Here is a 26,113-nt window from a genome sequence, read left to right as displayed (position 1 = left end):
AGGCTGATCGGTGTAAATCTGAATCAAACAATGCCCCCTAACAATGATCCTTTTATGATAAATGTCTTTTTTAATATTTCTTTATAAAGAAGTATCCAGTTCTTCTGTGTTTAAGGTCTACCATGTTGTGAGTAATGGAACACTTAATAGCTTCCATAAGAAGTCCTCTGTGACATGAAATAATACAGCAACCAATTATGACTAAAATGATTACGGCTACAAAGGCACCACACAGTCAAACAGTCCTGTATCAATGTATCAACGCCTGCAAGTTCTCCCATTTCCTTTGACAATGCTTCAAATTAAGTCAGAGCTCCGGTGAAAGTAGCATCGGGGCAGTGTGGTTAGGAACAACAGTACAGCATGTGTCACCAAACATCTGGTATACACCACCTTTTACAACCACTAGCGTCTCTAATGCTAATCTATTTTGATGGGCTATTTGAGAAGTTGCATGCATTTGCATGCAAAGGGCTTTAAGTGCATCCCTGGTGTAGTTTGTCATACGCAGTTGATTGTATTATTCATAATAAATCCAGTCCACATTCCTACTAAGAGCAGACCACCAAAAATAACAGACTCAAAACTTGCAGCAGTTTGTTGGCGCTCAGGCGGCGCAGCGGTAAAACACACTAGCACACCAGAGCTGACATTTCGGACTTGTCATTTCGAATCTTAGCTCTGCCATCTGGCTGGGCTGGGCACCTACATGAACAACGATTGGCTGTTGTTCGTACAGGGTGGGAGTCGGATGGGGATTCCTCATAACTGATGCAATTACGACCTCTGCTGGCTGATTGATGGCGCCTGCACAGAAACGAGGGATAATGCGTTGATCAGGGTGTGGCTCTCCGTACACAACGCTGATCCGCATATGAACTCGCCTCGTGCAGGTGAGTTCAGTGCACACGTGTCGGAGGGGGCGTGTGTTAGTGACGGCTCTCCTCATTCAGAGTGGAGGTCAACATCAGTAAAGAGGAAGCATAATGCAATTGGGTAATTAAATACGCTAAAGTCAGGAGAAAAAAGGAGAACATGCATAAACAAGTTTCCAGGATTCCAGGCTTCATCTGGCACCCTCCTGGAAACACCTATGGTGTCAATATAAACATGATGGTCCTTGTGGCTCAATTTATACGTTTGTCCATGATTATTTGTTAACAGATCTTTGGAATCTACCAGCATAACAGGAGCACATAAGCCCGTCTGGTTTACTGGCAGAGCTAATCGCAACTATATCTGCTGTTTGGCACCTTGAACATTTTTAAAAAATGTTCAAAAATACGTTGTAATGTGAGGGTAGAATCCTCTATAGTTGAAGGTTTTAGAGTCTGGCTATAGGCACACTTCCCTGAGTTGTTTCCCACCTGAACATCCCTAATCTATATACACGGATCAGCCATAACATTAAAACCACCTCCTTGTTTCTAAACTCACTGTCCATTTTATCAGCTCCACTTACCATATAGAAGCACTTTGTAGTTCTACAATTACTGACTGTAGTCCATCTGTTTCTCTGCATGCTTTGTTAGCCCCTTTTCATGCTGTTCTTCAATGGTCAGGACTCTCCCAGGACCACCACAGAGCAGGTATGGTATTGTTTAGGTGGTGGTTCATTCTCAGCACTGCAATGACACTGACATGGTGGTGGTGTGTTAGTGTGTGTTGTGCTGTTATGAGTGGATCAGACACAGCAGCGCTGCTGGAGTTTTTAAACACCTCATTGTCACTGCTGGACTGAGAATAGTCCACCAACCAAAAATATCCAGCCAACAGCGTCCTGTGGGCAGCGTCCTGTGACCACTGATGAAGGTCTAGAAGATGACCAACTCAAACAGCAGCAATAGATGAGCGATCGTCTTTGACTTTACATCTACAAGGTGAAGCAACTAGGCAGGAGTGTCTAATAGAGTGGACAGTGAGTGGACACGGTATTTAAAAACTCCAGCAGTGTCGCTGTGTCTGATCCACTCATACCAGCACAACACACACTAACACACCACCACCATGTCAGTCACTGCAGTGCTGAGAATGATCCACCACCTAAATAATACCTGCTCTGTGGTGGTCCTGTGGGGGTCCTGACCATTGAAGAACAGGGTGAAAGGGGGCTAACAAAGCATGCAGAGAAACAGATGGACTACAGTCAGTAATTGTAGAACTACAAAGTGCTTCTATATGGTAAGTGGATCTGATAAAATGGACAGTGAGTGTAGAAACAAGGAGGTGGTTTTAATGGTATGGTTGATTGGTGTACTGTACATAACACGATCCGTCACGTTGCTTGTAGCAGCTACCTGTAACAGATTTTTTTATGGTAATCAGTTCAGGAGGAAAAACGATAGCGTAAGGGAACCACTATTAGGACTTGTCAAGCTTTCATGTCTTGTGAGTGGGCAGTATAATTTGCTTAATCAAACCAGAAACGGCGACTGAACAGCGATGCTTAAAGCCAAACAACCTACGACGAATACAGGAATATTTTGTTACCACGAATTTCATTTCTAGTAATCTACAAGCACAAAGTAAAGTAATACTGGGATTGTCAGATACACTTTTAGACTTCTCTTCTCTTCTCTGAAAATGAATCATAGTTAAAAGGAATGGGAAAAAAATGCTGCCGTTGATACTTTGGTTACAGGACTGTTGGAGAGGTGGTTTGGTAAATGGGGAAGGATGATCATTTCTGTGCTCAGTGGTGCCTCCTTAGCCCTATTTATTTTAGCCATAATTGGTTACTGTATTATTCCATGCTGAGGATTTTTATCAGAGCTGTTGAGATTTCCATTACTCACACTGTTACAGCATGCTAGATCTAATAACATGGAATAATTGGATACTTTGTTATAAAGGAATATAAAATCTCCTTTCTTTATTGTTCCAGGATTAACGTCTATTGTTAGATTCAAATTTATATTTCTCCTGGTTTTACATTTCGCTTAGTCTGCCTTAGTCTGCAGTATATTCTTTATCCTTTATATTCTAAAACATTTTGTACTGCACACATCCTTGAATGTTTCTTCAGACACTTGTTTTTGCAACCCTATTGTTTACGTGCTTTGTTTTGTCTGCTGAAGCCATCGGCACCTGTTGCAGAATGGTCCGTGTACCTTTGGTCATTCGTTTTTCACTTCAAGTCCCAAAGTTGAAAATCAAGAAAACAAGTCGTTTTTTCGTTTCAAAAAACAATATTGAAAAACGGTAAAACAGGGCGTTATTCATTTTTCATTTTAAGATTAAAAATTAAATAACAAACAAGCAGAAAATGAAAAACGGATCGTATATTAATTTTCCGAAATCAACATTTTTTATTAGTTCAACCGGAAATAAACATGCAAGCATGTACACGCGCTAACATCCGTGTATTTCATACATAGAGTGTAAATCATGCAGAAGTGTTGGAAAAGTAATAATAATGTGCATAATGCATCAATAATCTTAGAATAGCCCTTTTATTTAGGAAAAATAGTTCTTGTGTGAATTACAAGGGCAGGAAAAAGTACGACTGACACAAAAGTCAGAACAGAGGACGCGGCGTAACGTTATTATTACTTTTTGCTCCGTCTTCTCAACACTTGTGCTTGATTTACACTGTTTAAAAGAAGCAAATGATATACACGTCAGCGCGTGCACACGCTTGTGTGTTTAATTCCGGTTGAACTGATAAAAAATTTTGATTTTGGAAAATTAAAATACGATCCGTTTTTCAATTTCTGCTTGTTTGTTATTTGATTTTTGATCTTGAAATGAAAAACGAATAACGCATCGTATTTTCAATATTGTATTTTGAAACGAAAAACGACCTGTTTTCTTGTTTTTCAACTTTGGGATTTGAAGTGAAAAAGGAATGACCAAAGGTACATGGACCCAGAATGTAACATCATCCTAAATTTCACTTCATATATACTTATATAGTGCTTTAAATCCACTTAGAACAGACTTGTTGTGTCGCTTTTTTCGGGCCCCCTGGCGCCAGAACAGAACCAAATTAGGACAGACCTAAACACTTAATCAGCTTTTAACCTTACACTATTTAAAAGAACATTTCTTAATACAAGATTGCAAATAATCGAGGTCTTTTAACATCTACTATACATAATGTTGTGAAAAGATTTAGTGAATCTGGATTTTCAGCCCATGTATGACAGTGGAAACCACTGGTAAATGTTTATGACCTTTTTGCCTGAAGACGGCAATGCATAAGACTTGGTCATGTCACTGTAATAAATACAGCTACAGAAAACTGTGGACACAATGCATCAATGATGCGGGCGGCACTGTGGCTTAGTGGGTAGCAGTGTCGCCTCACAGCAAGAAGGTCCTGGGTTCGATCCCCAGATGGGGCGGTCCAGGACCTTTCTGTGTGGATGTTCTCCCCGTGTCCCGGGTTTCTTTCGAGCATCCGGTTTCCTCCCACAGTCCAAAGACATGCAAGTGAGGTGAATTGGAGACAATAAATTGTTCATGACTGTGCTTGATATTAAACTTGTAAACTGATGAATCTTATGTAATGAGTAACTGCCGTTCCTGTCATGAATGTAACCAAAGTGTAAAACATGACATTAAAATCCTAATCAACAATAAACAAGCATTAAAGATGCAAAAAAATGCAATGTGAAAGACATCAATTCTATGCAGAAATACTGTTTAGATCTCTGGGTACAAGCTCATGTCAGACTGGCCAAAATAAAAAGGAAACATGTGCCATGGTCTGATGAGCTCATGTTCTGTTCTTGTTTTGAAAAAAAAAAAAAAAAAAAAACACCCTCTGAGGTGTTTCTGTGCCAAAAGACAATCAGTGAATTTAGTGATCAGGGATGTTTGGGGTGATCAGGGATGTCGGGTTGCTGTTGTTCTTCCTCTCTTGTCCGACCACTCAGGCACTGACGTCCTATGAAAGATCTCCCTTTAAGTTATGCTGTAATTATTAGTACTGCCGAAGTCTCAAGCTACTCTCTGTAAAAGTGACATTTTACTCTGAATGATTTCACATTTTAACTACATTTCTGTTGTTTTACTCTGAGGTGGTTCTGATGGAAACCTGTTTACTCACCCGAGGTTAAATCCTGCAAGCTGAGACTGCTGTGCCAACAATGCTGCTCCTGCTAGATATGACGGGTGCCTGGCATGTTTGCAACGAAAATGTCCTAAACTCACTACGAGCGTTATTACAGACTGCACTGAATAATGAAGAACTATAACTGTTTACATTATTATATATTTTTTGCTAGTTATAACTTTGTATGATTTGTGTAAATCCTATTCATTCAAATTATCCTCCAGTCCACACAAGGAGAATGGAGTTCCCTGCTGAGTCTGGTCTCAACTGGGGTTTTTGGTCTGTCGGTCCTGGATTTTGTAAAGTTGCTTTGAGACAATCTCCATTGTAAAAAGAGCTATACAAATACACCAATCAGCCATAACATTAAAACCACCTCCTTGTTTCTACACTCACTGTCCATTATATCAGCTCCACTTACCTTATAGAAGCACTTTGTAGTTCTACAATTACTGACTGTAGTCCATCAGTTTCTCTGCATGCTTTGTTAGCCCTGTTTGATGCTGTTCTTCAATGGTCAGGACCCCCACAGGACCACTACAGAGCAGGTATTATTTGGGTGGTGGGTCATTCTCAGCACTGCAGTGACAATGACATGGTGCTGGTGTGTTAGTGTGTGTTGTGCTGGTATGAGTGGATCAGACACAGCAGCGCTGATGGAGTTTTAAAACACTTCACTGTCACTGCTGGACTGAGAATAGTCCACCAACCAAAAACACACTAACACACCACCACCAAAAAGCATGCAGAGAAACAGATGGACTACAGTCAGTAATTGTAGAACTGCAAAGTGCTTCTATATTGTAAGTGGAGCTGATAAAATGGACAGTGAGTGTAGAAACAAGGAGGTGGTTTTAATGTTATGTAAATTTGACCTTACTTGACTTGACAAAAAGTACCATCCAGATTAGCAAAAGGTGCAAATGCCAACATCTGTCATGGTAAAGAGGTGAAAAAGTGCCCACTGCATGCGTGACTTGCTTATGTGTACATTGCTGTCCTGGTATTGACTCGTGCATGTTTATTGGATTATGATTCTGGATTTGACTGCAACCTCTACTATGAACTCTGATTTACATTCTTTTTTAGCCCTGATAAAAAGGTTGCTTTTATTATATTATTGTGTGCCCTGCCTATTATGCCAGCCTGACATTACGTGTTTCCTCCCACCTCCTAAAAACATGCAGCAGCTGGATCAGCTGCTCTTGAAATGTGTGAATGTGTGAGTTTATGTTGTTCAGGGTGTTTTCCTGCCTTGTGCCAAGTGTTTCTGAGTGCCAAGTATTTCTGAGTAAGAATAATGAAATAAATATCATTAAGTGAGTGAATGTGTGGGTTTGTGTTGCCCTGTGATTGATTGCCATCCAATCTACAGTTCTTGTCTTGGTTCAGTTTGACAAGACAGAAAAAAAGAACAAAAAGCAAAACAATCGATGCATTTTTCTCCATACTGACCATGCTGCTTTCCCTAATGCAGTATCCTGATCTTTAATGCTAATGTTTGATGATATAACAGGATATCATCTTTGCAAAAAGTCTCACTAGAGCCGATGTTTGCTGTTATTTGCTGTTTTTGTAGAGTGAAAAAGTCGAGGGGCAACAACAGGTCAGCCACAAAGCTAACACAAACTGAAGAGAACAGGACCACTAAGTGAATAATGCATAAAAAGAGTATGTCTTTAGTTACACTATTCACTTCTAAGAGCCTCTTAAAGAAACATCTGCATTAGAACTGCTCAGCTGAAGCTGTTTTTAATGGATTTGTGTGGGATGCTTTGATATTTCCTGGAGAATTGTGTGCTTAAAAGTATGTAAAACATTTATGAATGCTATCTTCTTGTTTAAGAATGACAATGCCTTCAGACAAGCAATTTCTGTTGTAAAAGAACTTATATAGACTGATATACTGAGTCCTAAAATGAACCCTCATCCAACACCATATACATTTTCTGATTTTACTACTGCTTTAAATCAAAGTGCATCCCTGCATTTATGTTCACTGATCAGCCATAACATTAAAACCACCTTCTTGTTTCTACACTCACTGTCCATTTCATCAGCTCCACTTACCAAATAGAAGCACTTTGTAGTTCTACAATTACTGACTGTAGTCCATCTGTTTCTCTGCATGCTTTGTTAGCATATTTTCATGCTGTTCTTCAATGGTCAGGACCCCACAGGACCACTACAGAGCAGGTGTTATTTAGGTGGTGGGTCATTCTCAGCACTGCAGTGACACTGACATGGTGGTGGTGTGTTAGTGTGTTGTGCTGGTATGAGTGGATAAGACACAGCAGCACTGCTGGAGTTTTTAAACACCTCACTGTCACTGCTGGACTGAGAATAGTCCACCAACCAAAAACATCCAGCCAACAGCGCCCCGTGGGCAGCGTCCTCTGACCACTGATGAAGCTCTAGAAGATGACCAACTCAAACAGCAGCAATAGATGAGAGATCGTCTCTGACTTTAAATCTACAAGGTGGACCAACTAGGTAGGAGTGTCTAATAGAGTGGACAGTGAGTGGACACAGTTTTTATAAACTCCAGCAGCACTGCTGTGTCAGATCCACTCATACCAGTACAAAACACTCCCACACCACCACCATGTCATTGTCACTACAGTGCTGAGAATGATCCAGCACCTAAATAATACCTGCTCTGTGGTGGTCCTGTGGCGATTCTAACCATTGAAGAACAGGGTGAAAGCAGGTTAAAAAAGTATGTAGAGAAACAGATGGACTACAGTCAGTAATTGTAGAACTACAAAGTGCTTCTATATGGTAAGTGGAGCTGATAAAATATACAGTAAGTGTAGAAACAAGGCGGTGGTTTTAATGTCATGGCTGATCGGTGTATATATATAAATGTAGGATAAATACATATATATAAATATAAATATATATATATTTGGGATTGTATGAATGGAACACATACTAAATTTAAAAAAAAGTGAGTTCTTTGAAAATCTTTTTTGAAAATGTGCTGGGTCAAAATATGCATACAGGACCCGAGATTATTAATTTGAAGGTAAATCAAATTTTGTCATGTAGCATAGGATTCAAAAATGATTCACTCTCGTTAACTTTATTGTTGTGAATTTGATTGTCAATGAATTAAATTACCAATTTATCCTACGGTTTACATAATAACAAAGTGGCATTCCTGCCTTTTATCCTTCCAGGACTAACGCGTCTATTGTGAGATTTAAATTGATATTTTTGCTGTTTTTACATTTTGCTTAGTCTGCTTATACTCTTTATATTCTAAAACATTTTGTCCTGCACACATCTATGAATGTTTCTCAAGATGCTTGTCTTTGCAACCCTATAGTTTACATGCTTTGTTTTGTCTGCTGAAGGCATCATCACCTGTTGCAGAATGTAACATCATCCTACATTTTACTTCATATATACTGTATATACACACCTTGTGCTTTATATCTACTAAGAACACAGTCTACATTTAATTACTCATAATACCAACGTTCCTGCCTTGTACCCAGTGTTTTCAGGTAGATCAGGACCCAACATAACCTTAACCAGGTTAAAGTATTTATTAAAAATGATTTAAAACAAACATATTGGTCCCTCAGGTGTTGCAGCGGTAAAACACGCTAGCACACCAGAGCTGACATTTCAAACTCGGCGGTTCGAAACTCAGCTCTGCCATCCGGCTGGACTGGGCGGCTACATGAACGACGATTGGCTTGTTGTTCATACAGCGTGGGGAGCCGGATAGGGACCTCATAACTGAGCGAATTACGACCTCTGCTGGCTGATTGATGGCGTCTGCACAGAGTCGAGAAATAATGTGATCAGGGTCTGGCTCTCCGTGCACAAAGCTGATCCGCATATGAACTCGCCTCGTGCAGGTGAAAAGATGCAGTCGGCTACTGCACACGTGTCGGAGGGGGCGTGTCAGTCTCGCTCTCCTCAATCGGGGCGGGGGTCAGCTCCAGTGGAGAGGAAGCATAACGCAATTGGGTAGAACTGGACGCGCTACAAATCAGGAGAAAAACTGAGATCCTTTCTTCAGTTTAAATATTGTAGAAGCCGCATTGGTAGCTATTATGTATCTGTAAGCTTTTCACACATGGATTTAGGCAGTTTGTCCTGTTCTTCATGACAGATCCTCTCAATCTCTGTTAACATATCCAAGAAGACCAGCAGCTATAAATGCTACTGAAAGGACTTTTTAAGTACTGATTCAAGGATTTGAATACTTTTATGAATATTTTTTATTTTTTTTAATGCATTTTCCCCTTTTTCTCCCAATCTTTAGCACATCCAATTTTTACCCAATTGCATTATACTTCCTCTCTACTGGTGCTGACCCCGGCCCAATTGAGGAGAGCAAATTGACACACGCCCCCTCCGACTTTATGTGTAGTAGCCAACTGCATCTTTGTACATGAGGCGAGTTCATATGCGAATCAGCTTTGTATACAGAGAGCCACACCCTGATCAGCATTATTCCTCAACTCAGTCAGCCAGCAGAGGTTGTAATTCGCTCAGTTATGAGGTCCCTATCCAGCTATTCCCTCCCTGTATGAACAACAAGCCAATCGTTGTTCATATAGCCGCCCAGCCAGAAGATCATCATCATTCAGTCAAAGACTAATAACAATTGCAGAAAGACTCAAAGACTGCTATGGTATAAACTTTAGAGTTTAACTGTATGAATTTGTACTTTTGTTCTGTAGTGTTTAGCTTGCAGTGAATTTCCACTGTTTTACTTCTTAGAGCTTAGAACTAAAGGGGGTCGGTCATTTGATCTTTTTTGAGCAGCAAATATTGAATTAGATCATTAGAAGCCCTATGGGCATCCATTAGATCTGAAGGTGAATCACACTGCCCTGAAATCTCCTATACCATGTAGGCAGCTCACCAGTCGAGGCTCTAATGTAGGTGTAGATCTTCCTTCAGGTCTATTTCTGGTTCTGTAGGATGTTTTTCAATGCAGTCTGAATTTAAAGTAAAAGAGAGAAACACAGGCTTATATTAAAGCAGCTGAAGAACCCGGGTTGGCAAAACCTCCAGTAGCATGAGAGTTGTTTTCTCAGACCTGTCAGCACATCGGAGACGTCTCAATTCCCCGGACAGAGCTCTGGTCTTCTCATCACGGCCCACCGAAAGGAATTCTGAGTAAAATACAAGACGGGTCGAGAGGGTATTGTTTATAAAGTCGGGGAGTCACACAAAGGTGAGAATGACATGAAAAGAGAGTGGCTTCTTAACTGGGCACGTCCACTCCTGTCCTGGTCTCCAGAGTCTGCTGATGCAGCAAATCATTTACATATATATGAGGAGAGTTTCACAGCATGGCTTCTGTAGAGTAGTTTAACGTGCTGCGTGAGTGTGGAATCGGAACAGTCTCATTAAAGCCAAATGCACAAAACAATCCTCACTCACTCACTCACTTTCTTAACCGCTTATCCAATATGGGTCGCGGGGGGCTGCTGGAGCCTATCCCTGCTTTTCAATGGGCGCAAGGCACACAGTAATACCCTGGACGGGGCACCAGTCCATCGCAGGGCAGACACACATACACATTCCCATTCACCTATAGGGCAATTCAGTGTCTCCAATTAACCTGACTGCCCCCAAAACAATCCTGGATTATTAAAACATTGTTCACATACAGTATAGTCAGGGTCAAAAGTTTACATACACATGTTTCGTTTTTTAAACAGTTGTTTTCTGGGATGAAATATTTGGAACACACTCCTCCCTAAGTTTCCTGTGGACTGTGGATTTTTTTGGGTGGCACTGTCGCCTCACAGCAAGAAGGTCCTGGATTCGATCCCCAGCTGGGGCGATCCGGGTCCTTTCTGTGCAGAGTTTTCATGTTCTCCCCATGTCTGCGTGGGTTTCCTCCGGGAGCTCCGGTTTCCTCTCGCAGTCCAAAAACATGCAGTCAGGTGAATTGGAGACACTGAATTGCCCTATAAGTGAGTGTGTGTGTGTATGTGTGTCTGCCCTGCGATGGACTGGCACCCTGTCCAGGGTGTTACTGTGTGCCTTGCACCCATTGAAAAAACCCCACGACCCTGATTGGATAAGTGGTTAAGAAAGTGAGTGAGTGAGTTAAATTAACAACATTTCTGTTTATCCGTTATTTGATCTCTGCTGACAGGAGCTCCACAGCGCCCCCCTCTCCTCTCCACTGTCTCATGTAAAACTGTGGTCAGCTAATGGATTGCAGCTAGCGTTATAGGCGGTTAAACACCTGTTGAAAGAAATTCCCAGCTACTGACAAAAGTAGGCCCTACTTTGATCTAGCGAGGCGGGCCAAAAAAAAGAGGCCCGAAATTCCAGGGCTTGCCCCAAATTGGCAGCCCTGGACTAGACTAATGCTAGTTTCTACAGGTAAATGACTAGTTTTGGTTATTCTGTTGTTAATACATACTGTGTACTCTTCTACTCCTTTTTCTTATTTAATGTCAGTTTTCTGTAAACGGAACCTTGCTAACGTTGCTTATTTGCATAAAGGATATGAGCATCAGCATGTATATTTTGTTTGCAAATGCTAATTGGCCTCGATGCCTTCATTTAATGCAGCCAGTGTTAGCATTTTTGTTGGACTGCATTCCTTTGAAGTGCAGAATGCTACCTTGAAACTAAATCAGCCTTGTTAGCTTGTTGGCCGTGGGATGAATGCCAAGCTAAGCAATTCTGGCACTGTTAAAAGTTGTACTTTTATTAATAGGCGTTGATGAAAATGTACAACAAGCTGAATATCTGAATATTTTATTATTTTTGGCTGTATTTTATCACTCAAAACTGATTCAGGGCAAAACAGTGATAGCTCAGTGGTTAAAGTACTGGACTAGTAAACAGAAGGTTGCCGGTTTAAGCCCCACCATCACCAAGTTACCACTGTTGGGCCCCTGAGCAAGGCCCTTAACCCTCAATTGCTCAAAAGTGTGTTCAGTCATAATTGTAAGTCACTTTGGATGGAAGCATCTGCTAAATGCTGAAAACATAAATGAATCTTTATGTAATATTTACATCACAATGATCCTTCATGGCTTCGGAGACCATCTACCTTCTTAAATGCTGTCATAACCATTTCCCCAACATTCCACTATCACCTGTTAGATTTATCTACTTAGGAAATAAGTACAACCCCAAATCAGAAAAAGTTGGGACAGTATGGAAAATGCAAACAAATAAGAATGCAGTGTTCCTTACATTTACTTTACTTTAATGAGGTAAAAAAACTGATAATTAATGATGTGATTTTAAACAGGTGATTGTAATCATGGTTTGGTACCTTTGATGAGCAAAGATGATCAGAGGATCTCCAGTTTGTCAACAAATGTGTGAGAAAATGATTGAAATGTTTAAAAACAATGTACCTCAAAGAAAGACTGAAAGGGATTTGCACATTTCTCCCTCTACAGTGCATAATATCATTAAATGATTCAAGGAATCAGGAGAAATTTTAGTCCGTAAAGGCCAAGGGCGCAAGCATGTCCTGAAGCGGTGTCGACGTCTCTGGGCTCTGAGGCATCTAGGATGGACCATCACACACCAGAAACATGTATTGTGGTCAGATGAATCAGCATTCCAGGTCTTTTTTGGAAAAAATGGACGCCGTGTGCTCCGGACCAAAGATGAAAAGGACCATCCAGACTTTTATCAGCAACAAGTCCAAAAGCCAGGGTCTGTCACACTTCTGTGATGCAACATTAATGCAGAAAAGTACATTGAGATCTTGGAGCAACACGTGCTGCCTTCAAGACGTCGTCTTTCCCAGGGAAGTCCAGCATTTTTCAACAAGACAATTTAAAACCACATGCTGCACACATTACAATGGCATGGCTGCAGAAGAAGAGGATACTGGACTGGACTGACCTGCCTGCAGTCCTGACCTGCCCCCCTGTAGAGAATCTTGAAAGGAAAAATGCAACAACGACGACCCCGTACTGTTACACATCTTAAGACGTGTTTGCAGGAAGAATGGGACAAAATAAAAGCTGAAACACTAAATCACTTGGTCTCCTCTGTGCCGAAATGTATTTTAAGTGTGGTGAAAAGGAATGGCAACATTACAAAGTGGTAAATGCTTTACTGTCCCAACTTTTTTTTTGGAATGTGTTGCAGACCTGAAATGCAGGAATGGATGTTTATTAATAAATGAAATGAAGTTGAGCAGATAAAACATGAAATATCTCAGGTTCATCCTGTCTGCAATCAAATAAATGCCATTGTTTGCAGTGTTAGCATTTTAGTAAACTGTTCATTTGAAGTGTTGTACTTTACGAGCTACAATTGAAGACTAGGGATGTCCCGATCCGATCTCAAAGATCGCAATTGGGGCCGATCAAGGCATTTTTTAACTGATCGGTATCGGCTTTATTAAGGCCGATCCTAATCCCGATCTTTTGTTTTACATCAGCATGTCCGCTGTGTGGAAATACTTTCAATTGGAAAGTGAAACAAGTCCAACAGTGAAGTGTAATGTCTGCAATGTGAGCGTTTCACGAGGCGGTAGGAGCAGAGCTTCGTTCATTACTGTAGAATTGTACTATTTATATGGTGTGTGAGTCAAGGATCACTCCGGTTTACAAAACAACGTAGTGATGCACTTGCTTAATAAAGAAATAAATACACAGTATTTTCACATTTTGTCGGGAGCAAAACACTTTATTAACTTCTTCTGTTACGGTACTGAATAGCGGACAGCTAGAGTCATCGCGTTAACCAAGCACGCTATTCCATGCACTATGGCAGCCCCAAAGGGTCAAAACACACTCACTTCGCATAGAAACGTCCATCAAACCATCGTCACAATACAACCACAGAAAAGTTTGTTACAGTTACAGCACGCACACAAGTACGGTGGCTCATAAGAAACAAACCAGATATCATTTAACCAAACGATCTACAATTACTACCAATTTGATACAGCACCTAAAAAATAAACACTCAGCCGAATACAGCGAGTTTATTATTATATGATGAGAAGAGGAACCGGCTGTCCGCTAACACGGCAGAGATGCTGATTTTCCTCAAAAAGAACCTTCACTTCATTTTTAGTGTTCTAGATTTACTACTACAATGCTGCACTAAGTTTGTTTACTTTTATTTTGTAAAAATAAAAGAACATTAAGCAATAGCTTGGATGCAGGCAATTTTTTTCCTACAGCACTGCAGAGCTATTCAGTTGTTAAACATATACACTGGATTAATTTGAATAACTGTAATGTACTTGAAGTGTGCACTGTGTGAACAGTATTATCTAGTTCTTATCTAGACAATACAGTATCTAGAAAATACAAGTATCGGTTTGAGACTCGGTATCGGATCGGGATCAAAATTAATGATCGAGATCGGGAACAAAAAAACGTGATCGGGACATTCCTATTGAAGACTGTATTAACTTTGTTAGCTTGCTCTCCCAAAAATGCTAATCTAAGAAACACTAGGACACGGACATTTAAAATTTCAAAGAAGTATCACATGAATGTATTTTAGCATTAATTCTTAGGTTTTCATGGCAGTTTTATTTTGTATTGTTCGAAGCTTGTTCTAATTGTGGTGTTTGTATTGGTGTGAGTTTCTATGACATGGTGTTTAGCTTTTCATCAAGTATTTGTTTGCAAATCTACTATTGGCACCAATTTGAAGTTTATTTAATTCCTTCAAAGTGCTAAATGCTACAATGAAGATTTTATTAGCCTAATTAGCTTAATCCAGATCTCAACAACTCTGTAAACACTAAATACAGTGGTACTTTGTAACTCAACGTCCCCTAAACTCAAAATCTTTGAAACTCAACGCCCTTCGTCGAGAAATTACCCTTAAACTCAACGTGTTTAGTTTGTTTTTTAAAAATTTATTTATTTAATTTCAAATCAACAACGAACAGTCGCTTTGTTCAGCGCTTGGCTTGAGCGGTGCGGTAGTACGTCATCAAAGTGTGAATATGAGACGAATCTGCATTTGTGTGGAATAACCGTCAGATTCACTCTGAAAGCTCCACATGTATCTGTGTTTATCTGGATTTTTCTCCTGTTTCACTTTTAAACTTGTGTTACAGCTGGAGGTTCTGAGAAATTGTGAGAATCAGCTTTTTATTTTAGTGTTTTTATATTATATTTGTGTTATTTTCAGTGTATAAGTGTCAAAAACAACCCCATTATTTAACATTAGCCTAAAAGTCCACGGGAGCATTAATAGGTTTCCCATACATCCTTATGGGAAAAAATACATTGAAACTCAACACCTTTTAAATTCTAAAACGCTAGTCCCAAAACCAAAATGTTGAGTTTCAAGGTACCACTGTATTGTGTTGTTTCTGAAAAGGCACAATGATGTATTTCAATTCCATTGTTTGTACTAACCTTTGCTTTTTAATATATATACTGTATATATATATATATATATATATATATATATATATATATATATATATATATATATACAGGGGTTGGACAAAATACAAATGACAGGTGTTTCAGTTATTTTGTCCAACCCCTGTATATACAGTGTATCACAAAAGTGAGTACACCCCTCACATTTCTGCAAATATTTTATTATATCTTTTCATGGGACAACACTATAGACATGAAACTTGGATATAACTTAGAGTAGTCAGTGTACAGCTTGTATAGCAGTGTAGATTTACTGTCTTCTGAAAATAACTCAACACACAGCCATTAATGTCTAAATAGCTGGCAACATAAGTGAGTACACCCCACAGTGAACATGTCCAAATTGTGCCCAAATGTGTCGTTGTCCCTCCCTGGTGTCATGTGTCAAGGTCCCAGGTGTAAATGGGGAGCAGGGCTGTTAAATTTGGTGTTTTGGGTACAATTCTCTCATACTGGCCACTGGATATTCAACATGGCACCTCATGGCAAAGAACTCTCTGAGGATGTGAGAAATAGAATTGTTGCTCTCCACAAAGATGGCCTGGGCTATAAGAAGATTGCTAACACCCTGAAACTGAGCTACAGCATGGTGGCCAAGGTCATACAGCGGTTTTCCAGGACAGGTTCCACTCGGAACAGGCTTCGCCAGGGTCGACCAAAGAAGTTGAGTCCACGTGTTCGGCGTCATATCCAGAGGTTGGCTTTAAAAAATAGACACATGAGTGCTGCCAGTATTGCTGCAGAGGTTGAAGACGTGGGAGGTCAGCCTGTCAGTGCTCAGACCATACGCCGCACACTGCATCAACTCGGTCTGCATGGTCGTCATCCCAGAAGGAAGCTGACGCACAAGAAAGCCCGCAAACAGTTTGCTGAAGACAAGCAGTCCAAGAACATGGATTACTGGAATGCCCTGTGGTCTGACGAGACCAAGATAAACTTGTTTGGCTCAGATGGTGTCCAGCATGTGTGGCGGCGCCCTGGTGAGAAGTACCAAGACAACTGTATCTTGCCTACAGTCAAGCATGGTGGTGGTAGCATCATGGTCTTGGGCTGCATGAGTGTTGCTGGCACTGGGGAGCTGCAGTTCATTGAGGGAAACATGAATTCCAACATGTACTGTGACATTCTGAAACAGAGCATGATCCCCTCCCTTCGAAAACTGGGCCTCATGGCAGTTTTCCAACAGGATAACGACCCCAAACACAACCTCCAAGATGACAACTGCCTTGCTGAGGAAGCTGAAGGTAAAGGTGATGGACTAAACCCAATTGAGCACCTGTGGCGCATCCTCAAGTGGAAGGTGGAGGAGTTCAAGGTGTCTAACATCCACCAGCTCCGTGATGTCATCATGGAGGAGTGGAAGAGGATTCCAGTAGCAATCTGTGCAGCTCTGGTGAATTCCATGCCCAGGAGGGTTAAGGCAGTGCTGGATAATAATGGTGGTCACACAAAATATTGACACTTTGGGCACAATTTGGACATGTTCACTGTGGGGTGTACTCACTTATGTTGCCAGCCATTTAGACATTAATGGCTGTGTGTTGAGTTATTTTCAGAAGACAGTAAATCTACACTGCTATACAAGTTGTACACTGACTACTCTAAGTTATATCCAAGTTTCATTTCTATAGTGTTGTCCCATGAAAAGATATAATAAAATATTTGCAGAAATGTGAGGGGTGTACTCACTTTTGTGATACACTGTATATATATATTTGTTTTTATGCATTTTCTCCCCTTTTTCCCCCTTTTAGGGCGTCCAACTGCCCGATTGTGTCATGCTTCCTCTCCACCAATGCCGATCCCTGCTATGATTGAGGAGAACGAAGCTAACCCAAGCCCCCTCCGACACGTGGGCAGCATGCCGTATGCATCTTATCACCTACACTTTGACGAGTGTAGTGCAGCTCAGCGTTGTGTATGGAGAGACACACCCTGAGAGCACTCTTTTCTCATCTCTGTGCAGGCGCCATCAATCAGCCAGCAGGGGTCGTAATTGCACCAGTCATGGGAGAGAGACCCTATCCGGCTTAGTCCCGCCCATATCTGAACTGATCTGGCCGCTCAGCCTTAGCCGGCAGGCAGAGCTGAGATTGGATACGATGTATTCGAGATCCCAACTCTGGTTCCAGTGCGTGTTTTTTTTACTGCTGCGCCACCTGAGCTACCTGTACTAACCTTTGTTGTTTAAAATTTTAATGAATGTTAATGTTTGTATTTTCATGATCCACTGTGGCTAACTTTATTGACCGTGTAAAAGCTACATCATTTGTTTTTGATGTCTTCTTTGTGTCCCATCAGATCCAGCCGTACAGAAATATGTTCAGTGTGTTTAAACACTTATTCTCACATATATAACTGTGTGTGAAAGATAAGGGCTTAAACAAATCTTGTGAAACAATAATTGGCCAACAAATCTTTATTGCTTGCAATGTTAGCATTTCTGGTTAAGCATTCCTTTGAAGTGCTTCTTAGGCAATCTTGCTAAATGAGCCAATTTAGCTTAATGGTGAGAGAATACATGCTAATGTAAGCAACACTCTTTCTAAACAGACATGCCTGGCATTAGTAAGGATGTACAACACAAGGACGAACTCTTTGCGTAAATCTTTGCGAGTTTTTTTAACATTTAGAACTAAATTTACATTTTATGTTTGTAGCCTCCATGGGTTCATCCTCTCATCAAAGGCCACGTCAATCACATTCCTGAAGTCTCCTCTCTGGGTTTTCTCACCTCTGTGAGGAGGTATATTGTTCGTGCCACAGGCAAGTTCGAGAAACAAAAGGAGCGCCGAGGGTGCCAGACTTTCTCTCTGGACGTAGCAGATTGACGGTGCTTCTGCTGTCGTTTTTCACACCAACCCATCTGGGCATTCGGGCTGCACCCCACAGGCCCAGCAGTCCATGAAGTTGGATAGGTTACGTCCCACATGTGGTACAATCACAAAAGTAAGATGTATGAGCTGAAGTAAAAACCATGAGTGGCCTGGTATTTTCCTCACATTAAAAATGTAAAAGCTGTCACAGGCACTGAGGTATTATTTTAAAAAGCATGTGAGGGGTTTGGATTGTTTATTTCTCTTTTGATTTTAATGCATGTAGCTCTAAGCTGCCTCATTTATTCTTTTCTATCTGACATTTTGATGTGACATTTTCCACAAGAGTCTAACAAAGTTTTTTTAAAATATTTAACATGTTTGTTTCAAATAGTTTTCAGATTGATATTTCATTAATCACCGAGGCGTTAATTTTAGTCTTTAAGTTATTGTTATTTAAACTGTCTCTGCATGAATATTATTCTCAGAATCAGAATAAGATTTATTGGTCAAGTATGTGGATACACACAAGGAATTTGTTTTCAGCTGATGGTATCTCTCTAGTATAAATCCAGTATACAAGCAATGTACAAATTGCACACAATGCACAAGAAGATTAAACATTAAACACAAAAATATACAAACTATAAGACTATATACAGGCAATATATAGAAAATGTATGGGCGTGTGCATGTACAGTATGTATGTACAGTATTCAGTGACCAATGTATGTACAGTATGTACATATAAGCAGAGGTACACAATATATGGTAACATACCAATGGCAATATACAGTTATATACAGAAATGCATACATTTGTTTGAGGGAAACAATTCAGCCTTTTCGGTCCGTGTACCTTTGGTCATTCGTTTTTCACTTCAAAAACCAAAACTGAAAAACAAGAAAACAGGGCGTTATTTGTTTTTTGTTTTAAGATCAAAAATCAAATAACAAACAGAAATTGAAAAATGGGTCATATTAAAATTTTCCGAAATCAACATTTTCTATCAGTTTAACCGGAAATAAATGTGCAAGTGTGTGCACGTGCTAACATGCGTATATATTTGCTTCAAGTAGACAGTGTAAATCAAGCACAAGGGTTGAAAAAGTAATAATAACGTGAAGACGCATCCCCTGTTGTTTTGGCTTTTGTGTTTGTATATTTGATGTACATATATTAGCTCTATCTGCAAACAAAAAACCTCAAACATTATGGGGAAGCGATTTCCGTCCTTGGCGTTGTGCACCACCGTGGTCATGTTAGTATTACACCTGATAATCACCTGATGTCATTTATTTATTTTCCTTGTATTATAGTATTTGCTCTGCAGTAAATAAGGAGCAAACAACAATCAAATATATTTCAAAAAGTTATTTTGTTCAATTTTAGTTAAAGCGATTTCTTAAACTGATTAAAATATATTAAATGTTGTAATAGTTACACAGTGACGTTTACGATTAGTTATGTACAAATTACAGAATTGAGTCCTACACAGTAAAAAAAAATATTAATGTAAATTTTGTGACGACGATGAGACGCTAGTCAACAGCATTCTTTTTCTTAGAATAGCCGTTTTACTTAGGAAAAATAGTTCTTGTGTGAATTACAAGGGCAGTACGGCAGACATAACAGTCAGAACACAGGACGCATCGTAACGTTATTATTATTTGTTTTGCTGTCTTCTTAACATTTGTGCTTGATCTATTTGAAGCAAATATATATGCATGTTAACCTGTGCACATGCTTGTGAGTTTATTTCTGGTTGAACTGATAGAAAATGTTGATTTCGGAAAATTTTAATATGACCCGTTTTTCAATTTCTGTTTTTCAATTTTAATTTTTAAAGTGAAAAACGAATGACCAAAGGTACACAGATCCTTTTCTTGGTCACCACGAAGTTTATCTGAAGCTTGTCTAAATTGTACTGGGCAGGAATATTCCACCTACTACTTTTGTTATGTGTAAGGAAACTGGGCTACACAGACAAAACCAGTGCAGCCACAGTGAGAACTTGCCATACTAAACAGACACTCAGTAAATTTAGTGGCCAGTGATAGCTCAGTGGTTAAGGTACTGGACTAGTAAACAGAAGGTTGCCGGTTCAAGCCTCACCACCACCAAGTTGCCACTGTTGGGTCCCTGAGCAAGGCCCTTAACCCTCAATTGCTCATTGTGTAAGTCGCTTTGGATAAAAGCGTCTGCTGAAAATGTAAATGTAAATTTAAGGTTTAAACCCATGTCCCCAGGCCCACAGTTCTGTGTAGCACCCACTACCCACTGTGTCTCTGTACCAGTAGTAATTCATTACTCATACATTTCATTTTCATCAGCGCTGTATCCTGATGGGATTTTACAGAGGGATTAGTGTGATATGCGACTGTCCTCCAGTTGACATCTACATCTTCTACACAGAGCAATTTGCCAATCAGTGGTTTTAGCCTGGGACTAAATGGAAGTGAATTCCTGCAGTCATGTTTCAAAATCTAATGAAAGCCATTGTAGAAGAGTGGAGGGTGAAAAAGCACTAAGTAGAGGATCAGTTTCACATTACCAGAATGAGATGTTCAGCTCCATTTACCATATAGAAGCACTTTGTAGTTCTACAATTACTGACTGTAGTCCATCTATTTCTCTACATACTTTTATAGCCTGCTTTCACCCTGTTCTTCAATGGTCAGGACCCCCACAGAGCAGGTATTTTTTAGGTGGTGGATCATTCTCAGCACTGCAGTGACACTGACATGGTGGTGGTGTGTTAGTGTGTGTTGTGCTGGTATGAGTGGATCAGACACAGCAGTGCTGCTGGAGTTTTTAAATACTGTGTCCACTCACTGTCCACTCTGTTAGACACTCCTACCTAGTTGGTCCACCATGTAGATCGAGACAATCGCTCATCTATTGCTGCTGTTTGAGTTAGTCATCTTCTAGACCTTCACCAGTGGTCACAGGATGCTGCCCACGGGGCGCTGTTGGCTGGATATTTTTGGTTGGTGGACTATTCTCAGTCCAGCAGTGACAGTGAGGTGTTTAAAAGTCATAAAATATAAATTACATTTTAACTGCCAGCAGTTTGGGAAACGCTTTTACCTGTTCAGTCATTTGTATGGTAAGGCTGGTTGTGAAGGCCTAGCTTGCTACTGACCCACCAGTTCATCCCAAAGGTGTTCAGTCGAATTGAGGTCAGGGCTCTGTGCACGCCACTGGAGTTCCTTCACTTCAAACTCATTAAACCATGTTATTATGGACCCACTTGGGTCAAAGTCACGCTGTGACAGGAAATATCACTCCTTAAACTGTTTCTACAAAGTTGATAGCATTTTATTTATTAGACATAATTGATTTTATAATTCTGTTAGCAATGAATGAGACTAAAACACTTTAAAGCAATAATTAAAAGGGGTGTCCACAAACCATTGGCCATATAGTGTATTTTTATGTATTAGGGCATTTGGGAGGACATTGTAGAAAGCAAAGTCATTCACTCACTCACTTTCTTAACTGCTTATCCAATTAGGGTGGCTGGGGTCAATGGGCGCAAGGCACACAGTAACACCCTGGACGGGGAGCCAGTCCATCACAGGGCAGACACACACACACACACACACACTCACTTATAGGGCAATTCAGTGTCTCCAATTAACCTAACTGCATGTTTTTGGACTGTGGGAGGAAACCGGAGCTCCCGGAGTAAACCCACACAGACACGGGGAGAACATGCAAACTACACACAGAAAGGATCCGGACCACCCCGCCTGGGGATCGAACCCAGGACCTTCTTGCTGTGAGGCCACAGTGCTACCCACCGAGCCACCGTGCTGCCCTGAAAGCAAAATCATACAAGGATATTCCACAATCTACCTTATATGTTTTTATAATGAATTATTTTTCCAGGAACACGTCCTGAACAGGCTGCCAGTCTATTACAGGGCATCAAAAACTCAAAACTGGACGACTCAGAGCTTGCTCTTTGTATTCTTAGGATTGCACGTTGTAAAAATGCTATTGTATTATTTCCTACATACATTTAAAACGAAAACATCGTAGGTTTAATTTAAAATATGTGGCACTGTACTGACGGATCCAGACATCGTCTACCTCCTGCCAGGTAATAGAACTCATGCAGCAAATAATGATGGGCACTCAAGTGTGACCTTTGTTAAAACGGTGGGCTAATTTTTTTTCAAAGCTGAGGTACTACAAGTGTAAAGAAAGTCGAAGAGAATGATGGGAGGATTATGGAGGTGTTATTGAGGGCACTGGTGTGAACATTTCTGTAATATCTTCAGTTAGCACATATTAAAATTCATAATACATATACGGGGTTTGCATTTGAAGTCACTAGTCTAGGGGGACAGGTTTTAAATCTGATGGATAAATGTGCCTATAAAATAGTGATTCTAAACAGAAGCACTCAGGATTGAAAAAATCGTTTGACTTGTTGAAGTCAGTTTTATGGAGGTCTAACATATTTTGAAGTAGTTTTGCATATTTTTGTATAGATTTACTTCTAATCACTTAATTCTAATGTTCACAACAAACATCAAAATGGGTAAAAAAAAAACCTGATAATTTATTTTGACTTTGCCGCTCAGGTGGCGCAGCGGTAAAGTACGCTAGCACACCAGAGTTGGGGTTTCGAATACATCGTATCGAATCTCAGCTCTGCTTTTCCGACTGGGCTGGGCGGCAGCATGAACAACGATTGGCTGTTGTTCAGGGTTGGAGGGTAAGAAAGTCGGATCATAGGTCCTCAAAACTGGTGCAACTGCGGCCCCTGCTGGCTGACTGATGGCGCCTGCACAGGGCTGAGGAATAATGCTGATGGGGGTGTGGCCCTCCATACACAGTGCCCGTCAAGTGTATGAACTCGACTCGTGCAGGTGAAAAATGCAGTCTGTACTGACTGTACGTGTCGCAGGGGGCGTATGTCAGTTGAGAGGCGTCCTCAGTCAGCGGTGAAGAGTGGAATCAGTATAGAGGACGCAATCAGGGTAATTGGACACAACTAGATTGGGGGGGCAAATTTGGGGGGAAAAAGTTACTTTGACTTTGAAATAATTGTTTGTGCACTGTAGGCTGGTTGGATTGTATCAGAAACTGCTAATCTTTATAAAGAATTGTGAAAAAACATCCAGTGAGTGGCATTTCTGCAGGCAAAATGGCTTGTTAATGAGAAAGGTAAGATAAGAATATTCAGAGTCAAACTGACCTTTTAGCGCGTCCAATTGCCCGATTGAGTCATGCTTCCTCTCGACCAATGCTGATGCCTGCTCTGATTGAGGAGAATGAAGCTAACCCACGCCCCCTCCGACACGTGGGCAGCATGCCGTATGCATCTTATCACCCACACTTTGACGAGTGCAGTGCAGCTCAGCGTTGTGTACGGAGAGACACACCCTGACAGCACTCTTTTCTCATCTCTGTGTAGGCGCCATCAATCAGCCAGCATGTGATCACTCAGCCTTAGCCGGCAGGCAGAGCTGAGATTGGATACGATGTATTCGAGATCCCAGCTCTGGTTCCAGCATGTGTTTTTACCGCTGCCCCACCTGAGCGGCAGGCTGAAGTAACTTTTTACAGGGTGAAGTAACCTAATTACAGGTAGGCACAGTGGCTCACCTCGCAGCAAGAAGGTCCTGTGTTCGATTCCCAGGTGGAGTGGTCTGGGTCTTTTTAGTGTGGAGTTTGCATGTTCTCCCCGTGTCTGAGGGAGCTCAGATTTCCTCCCACAGTACAAAGACGTGCAAGTGAGGTGAATTGGAGATACAAAATTGTCCATGACTGTGTTTGACATTGAACTTGTAAACTGATGAATCTTGTGTGATGAGTAACTACCGTTTCTGTCATGAATGTAACCAAAGTGTAAAACATGACGTTAAAATCCTAATAAATAGCTGCTCAGGTGACGCAGCAGTAAAACACGCTAGCACACCAGAGCTGGGATTTCGAATACATCGTAGTTGTTCAGGGATGGGAAAGCCGGACCAGGGTTTTTCATAACCGGTGCAATTACGATCTCTGCTGGCTGTTTTATGGCGCCCTGAGTTGGGGAATAATGTTGATCAGGGTGTGGCTCTCCGTACACATGGCTGATCCGCATATGAACTCACCTCGTGCAGGTGAAAAGAGAGCCCTACTAATTACATTGTTTAATTCAGAGATACAGCCATGCTTTGACCTCTTTAATCTCAAAACCCCAGTTAGTTTAATGTAGCATGGTTTCTACAAGGTGGTTTCTCTTCCTAAACATTAATCTGTATGCTCTTGTCTTACCCACTGTTGTAAATTTTTTCACAGCAGCCTTTCCATCCTTGACACACTTTCTTTGGTTCGACATGTTTCTCCCCGTTTCATTCCCTGATGGCTGAAGTTTGTGGCAGGAATGTTTTGGTGAGCGTCTTCACTATCTGGAACACGCGTCTGCTGTTGCATTACTTTGCATTTTCTTCCTGCTCACTGCATAATGAATCTAACTCAGCTTGTTGATCTCTTCTGAGCACTTCACGTCAAAGTTTTCTGTATCCATCGGGGGATGCAGAAAAAAATCCAGTTCTTGCATTTGTTGCAGTTCTTCTGTCCTTTTTCTTTAGAAGCTTTGAGTGTGACATCTGCTACCACAGTCCGTCTGGTGTGTGTGTTTCCTCCAGCCTCTCTAGTTCTTCAAATCTGCTGGCAACCTCCACTTGGTAGTGCTGCTCAAATGGGTAATTTCTGACTGTTTCAAGGTCCAGCAGAAGTGGCTTGCTGATTTGCTTCCTTATAAATCTGAGCGTCATTGTCAACATCGTCAACATCACAAGATGTAATCAGAGTCACAGTCTGTACTGAGGCATGTATATGCATTATTAACTGACTGTTTTTACTGCTGACTGATTATCTGAGTTCTGGCTTTTTGATTTGGACTCCTCCATGTGTATCTGGGCCTGTTGTGTAGGCGAAACAGTGTGTTCGGACAACCAACTTATGTTCAGCACAGAAACCCACCAATGGCTGACAATAAATAAGAATAAATAAGAAAAAGAAAATAAACGTGTATTTGTTTCAATTCTCGATCTAAAGCAAGATGCCATACAGGTTTAGTTTAGGACACGCAAAAAAGTACTGCATTTCATATTTATGTTACCTAAGGTCTTAATGTAAAGGGTCCATTATGGCTGGCAGAGGGGCAACGAGGGGGTGATGAGGGTCAGATGATTGATATGTCAGTTTCTCTTAAACTGAGGATCACTGGAGTCTCGTGAACATGAATTGGCTCCAGGTGAGAATGTTTCTATATATCACGGCTTCTCCCTCACAGACTTACCGGCTCCTCTGTTGGCAAACCTGCTTTCTCTGAGACCATGATTATGAAGTTGAGAAGGAATTCCAAACCATCACCTTACACTGTGGCCTTGGCCACAAAAATATAACAAAAACGCCTCAGCTTTGAAGGTGTCGAATTACAGAGGTTTCAATCCATCACATTTTCTAACTAACTCATAGCAACATCTGTCCTGGGGATCTGAGGACCTGGGTTTGAACCTCACCTCTGCTCACTGTTTAGACATTTCCCATTGTCCATGAGGGATTACTCCAGGTACCACGGTCTCTTTCTACCTCCTGCCTGTGAGCGGGTAGGTATAAATTTCTCTCACTATGACCAAACTTACCAAGGACTTCACTTTCTTCTGCATCTTCTCCAACTCTTGCATTGAAATCACTGGTAACCACAAGCTGGTTCTGCTTTAGAGTCCCTGCAAGTACGTGATCTGTCTCTGTGTAGAATTGTTCAATCTCTTCATCTTGTTTGTCAGCAGTTGCTGTGTAGCACTGGATAATAGTCGTATCTCTTGGCTTTGTGGCAAATGTGGCAA

Source organism: Trichomycterus rosablanca, chromosome 8, assembly GCF_030014385.1.
Source record: "Trichomycterus rosablanca isolate fTriRos1 chromosome 8, fTriRos1.hap1, whole genome shotgun sequence".
Classification (NCBI taxonomy): domain Eukaryota; kingdom Metazoa; phylum Chordata; class Actinopteri; order Siluriformes; family Trichomycteridae; genus Trichomycterus; species Trichomycterus rosablanca.
This window is presented reverse-complemented; position numbering follows the sequence as displayed.